This window comes from Ips typographus, linkage group LG5, assembly GCF_016097725.1.
Source record: "Ips typographus isolate SLU linkage group LG5, UJ_Ityp_2.0, whole genome shotgun sequence".
In the NCBI taxonomy this organism is placed as follows: domain Eukaryota; kingdom Metazoa; phylum Arthropoda; class Insecta; order Coleoptera; family Curculionidae; genus Ips; species Ips typographus.
Window position 1 is genome coordinate 10,433,387 of NC_138426.1, and position 5,737 is coordinate 10,439,123.

A 5,737-nucleotide genomic window follows, 5' to 3' on the forward strand; every position below is an offset into this window, starting at 1 on the left:
TTAAACTTATTTATACTATTTAGAACATTTCTAGACACTTATGTACGTTTTTTTGAAAATATTAAACCCATTTTAGTCAGTTTTGAATAATTTTTTGACTTTTCCGATTTCTTTAAGACCCTTTAGAACATTTTTGGCACTCCTGCACATATTTAGACAAGTATTATATTCATGCTTTGATAGTTTTAAATATTTTTCGACAATTTTGGACATTTTAACACATTTTTCTACATTGCTAGATACTTTTAGATACTTTTAAACATATCTAGACAATTGGGAACACTTTTTCCCCTTTTTTATTATTCTGAGACAGGTTTTGAACACTTTTGAAGGTTTTTAGAGAGTTCTCAATATTCTTAGACCCTCTTAAACATTTTTAGAAACTTTTAAACATATTTGCACGATTTAGAACATTTCTAGACAATTACGCATAATTTTGAACAGTTTTAGACAGTTTTAAACAATGTTTTGACACTTGATTGCTTTAAGTCTCTTTTGAACTTTTTAAGGCAATTAGGAACACTTTTTGTTTTTAATATTTTTAGAAAGTTTTTAAACACTTTTGAAGGTTTCTAGAGAGTTCTGAATATTCTTAAACCCTCGTAAACATTTTTAAACACTTTTTATTATATTTAGAGCATTATAAGCATTCTTTAAAAGTGTATAATATTCTTAGACACTTTTAAACTTATTTATACTATTTAGAACATTTCTAGACACTTATGTATGTTTTTTTGAAAATATTAAACCCATTTTAGTCAGTTTTGAATAATTTTTTGACTTTTCCGATTTTTTTAAGACTCTTTAGAACGTTTTTGGCACTCCTGCACATATTTAGACAAGTATTATATTCATTCTTTGATGGTTTTAAACGTTTTTCGACAATTTTGGACATTTTAACACATTGCTAGATACTTTTTAACTTTTAGATACTTTTAAACATATCTAGATAATTAGGAACACTTTTTCCCCTTTGTTATTATTCTGAGACAGGTTTTGATCACTTTTGAAGGTTTTTAGAGAATTCTGAATATTCTTAGACCCTTCTAAACATATTTAGGTTCTTCTAAACATTTTTAGACACTTTTAAACATATTTACACTATTTAGAACATTTTTAGACACATGTACATTTTTTTTGAAATTATTGAACAGTTTTTGACAATTTTGAACAATTTTTTAAATTTTAATTTCTTTAAGACTTTTTTGAACGTTTTTAGATGCTTCTGAACCTATCTAGATAGTTATTATGTTCATTCTTTAACATTTTAGACATTTTGAACATTTTAGACATTTCTAAACATTTTTTTATATTGTTAGATACTTTTTAAATTTGTTATGTTTTTTACACAGTTTTTGTCCCCTGAACTGTTGCCTTATTTCTTCTATTTTAGGCGATTTTCTGCATAATCCATTTTGGGGACCAGAAAGTCTATTTTCTTGAAAAAGTGCATCAAAACTTTGACTGTTAATAGCTCGGCTGTTTTTTGGGATACAGCAACAGTAAACCACTCAAAAAATTCCGTTTTTCTTCTTTTATCCAGTCCTGTGCGGAAAAATCATCTTAGTAGCCTCTAGTGTACAGGGTGAGCCAAAAAGTAGAGGTTGTTAGAGTTTGGTCACCCTGTATGCAGTTTCAGAGGAAATTTGTCGGTTCAAAGTCCGGATTCAAGTTCTTTAGGGTCTTTTACACAGTTTTTGTCCCTTGAACTGTTTCCTTATCTCTTCTAGTTTAGGAGATTTTGTGCATAATCCATTTTGGGGACCAGAAAGTCTATTTTCTTGAAAAAGTGCCTCAAAGTGCCTTGGTGACCCTGTATGCAGTTTCAGAAGGAATTTGTCAATGTCAAATTGACATTTTTTCTAAAACTACCATAAATCATTATTATTCTGTTATATTCTCGTAGTATTATTCTCTTAACACTTTTCAAATTATTTATATTCACTAAAATTATTCACAAATGACCATCAATCAATTACTTTTTTAACTAGACGAATATATTTAAGAACTGTCAAGATGTAAAATATCCATGTAGAAATGTAAAATTGTAGGTTATATGAGGGCAAAATTCAAATTTTAAATTTCTGTTTCAAAAAACCAGATCATTTGCAAATTAACAAAATGTCAAACAATTTGTCAAATTTATAAATCATACATAATTTGTTGAAGAAAACGTGAATATTTTGGAAAAGTTTAAAAAAAAGCGGTTTTTACAACAACTTAAAAAATCTACTGAATAAGTATAAATCAATTTTACTCTTTTTACTACTTTGTGATTATTGGAAACCTATTTTTTTCCAGAAACGAATTTGCAAATCCCACCAGACTAAACACGAAAATAACATAAGTAAAATGAGCGTACCTTTGTTGCCTACAAATATGGAATCTCAAAGCTTTCAAGCAAAAATATTCGAAACGGGACTCGTTTGAAGTCCTTCAATGAACCAGACTGGAAATATTTTCTGAAAAGGAAACATTATGAAAAACCCCTTTAAACTAATCACAACCGGAGAAAGCATATAATTTGCGTGTATATGTTTGTCGGAATTAAAAACGCATTCACTGAAATTTACCAAAAAACAGGTTTTTCCATTCGTTTTTATACATATTTACTGCACAAAGTCTGGTGGAATTTTATATCTTGTTCAGTGGACATAAAGCCATCGATTGCACGCAGTTACTCCATTATGATTTGCTCGAGAATGACATTTTGATTGCATATAAAGATCACGGATTTGCCCGGTTTTATACATGTAAACACTTTTTCCAGTAATTTTTATAGAGTCGGAGGCAAATTTAAGAGGGAAAATAAATTTTTCATTTGCAAATGTAGCCGGATACGGTCTGGATATTGCCGGGAGAGCGCAGCGAGCCGATTAGCAATTTTATTAAACTTAAAATGAAAGCCATGCATTTCCTCTACACTATGTTTCCCGCAATTTCTTTATCTAGTTGCCAACCAGATGGTGTCGTGACTAAATCATTCTTTCGTGCGATATTAAAAGAAATAGAAAATTGAACAGTGATGCCGCCTATTGGATTTTATATAAGAAAGTTTATGGAGAGTTTTCAATATGATTGCAATTTTCAAAGTATTTCAAAACATTTTTTTTTTCAATTCTGCAGGTTTGGCAAAACATCTTATAAAGATCGATCAACAACGAATACCAACCTTAAGCATTTTTGCTTTGATTCAGCTTTGAGCATTTAGTTTAGGCACTTTTGAACATATTTAGGCCATTAAGAACATTTCTAGCCACTTATGAATTTTTTTTTTAAATTTCTGAACTGTTTTAGACAGTTTTAAACAATTTTTCAACACATTTGCCTGACTTGACATTTTTAGACAGTTCTGAATATTCTCAGACACTCTCGAATATATTTTCATACTTCTGATTATTTGAAGACACTTTTAAACATATTTGGATTATTAAGAACATTTCTGGACACCTATGAACATTTTTTGAAAATTTTGAATTGTTTTAAACAATTTTTCAATACTTTTCCCTGACTTCACATTTTTAGACAGTTCTGAATATTCTCAGACACTCTTGAATATATTTTCATACTTCTGATTATTTTTAGACACTTTTAAAGAATTTTTTAACACTTTTGATTGAATTGACATTTTTAAACAATTTTGAATATTCTCAGAAACTCTTGAATATTTTTATATACTTCTGATTATTTTTAGGCACTTTTAAACAAATTTAGATCATTCAGAACATTTCTGGATTCTTATAAACATTTTTTGAAAATTTTGAACTGTTTTAGACAGTTTTAAACAATTTTTTAACACTTTTGACTGACTTGACATTTTTAGACAGTTCTGAATATTCTCAGAAACTCTTGAATATATTTATATACTTCTGATTATTTTTAGACACTTTTAAACATATTTAGATCATTAAGAACATTTCTGGACACTTATAAACATTTTTTGAAAATTTTGAACTGTTTTAAACAATTTTAAACAATTTTTCAACACCTTTGACTGACTTGACATTTTTAGACAGTTCTGAATATTCTCAGAAACCCTTGCATACATTTATATACTGTATATACTTCTGAACATTTTTAGACACTTTAAAACATATTTAGTTTAGAAAGAACATTTCTGGACACTTAGGAACATTTTTTTGAAAATTTTGAACTGTTTTAGACACTTTTAAACAATTTTTCAACATTTTTGCATGACTTGACATTTTTAGACAGTTCTGAATATTCTCAAATACTCCTGAATATATTTTCATACTTCTGATTATTTTTAGACACTTTTAAACATATTTAGATCATTCAGAACATTTCTAGACACTTATAAACATTTTTTGAAAATTTTTCATCACCTTTGACTGACTTGACATTTTTAGACAATTCTGAATATTCTCAGAAACTCTTGAATATTTTTATATACTTCTGAACATTTTTAGACACTTTAAAACATCTTTACTTCAGTAAGAACATTTCTGGACACTTAGGAACATTTTTTTGAAAATTTTGAACTGTTTTAGACAGTTTTAAACAATTTTTTAACACCTTTGACTGACTTCATAATTTTAGAAAGTTCTGAATATTCTCAGACTCTTCAATACATCTTTTGATTATTTTTAGACACTTTTAAACATATTTAGATCATTAAGAACATTTCTGCACACTTATAAAAAAAAATTAAAATTTCTAAACAGTTTTAGAAAGTTTGGAACAATTTCTGAAGTTTTTAAACCGTTCTGATGAATATTCTTAGATACTCTTGAACATATTTATATTCTTTTGAACATTGTTAGGTACTTCTGAACATATCTGGACAATTGTTCATTCTTTGAAAATTTTTAGGTAATTTTGGACATTTTTCTACATTGCTGACTACTTTTTAATATTTCGAAACAGTTTTTAACAATTTTTGAACACTTTTAAATGTTTTTTGTCAGTTCTGAATATTCAATGACTCTCTTGAACACATTTAGATGCGTTTGAACATATTTAGATCATTGTGAACATTCTTTGACAGTGTTTAATATTTTTAGACACAATTGAACATAGATTAGACACTTTTGAATATATTGAGACTATTTAGAACATTTATGGACACTTTTTAGTATATAGATTTTAAAAACAGTTTTCCGGTTTAAACGGAAGAAGAGTCACGTGACCTACAGAATAACATTTTGACCATAAATATGGTCATGTGACCGTTAGGATTTCATTTAATGTTTGAAAATAGTCACGTGACGTTTGTAAGTGAATTTGATATTTGCAAACTATCTCGTGGTTTTGAAAAATTTCTTTCAATCTTAAAAATGGTCACGTTGCCTTCAGAGCAACTTTTTGATATTAAATTTGGTCAGGTGACTGCAAAGTAGCTATTTTAAACCGTAAGAAGAGTCACGTGACCTTCAAAAGTCTATTCTACGCTTAAAAACAGTCACTTTACCTTTGCAGGTAAATTTAAATAGCAGATTTTGTAATTTTCTTATAATTTTTACATTTTTGCAGTTTTTCTATCGGTTCCTAACCTAACTTCAATGTTTTTTAAAGTTTTTCTCTCTTACCTACATCAAATATTATGTTTTTTACAGTTTCCCCATCTACTCCAATTTAAATAACAGACTTTCATGATTTTCTCATTTGCCACCAAAATTTTGTGATTTTTGCGGTTTTTCCATCTACTTTAACTTCAGTTTTATATTTTCGCAGTTTTTCTCTCGGCTCTAGCCTAACTTTAATGTTTTTTAACGTT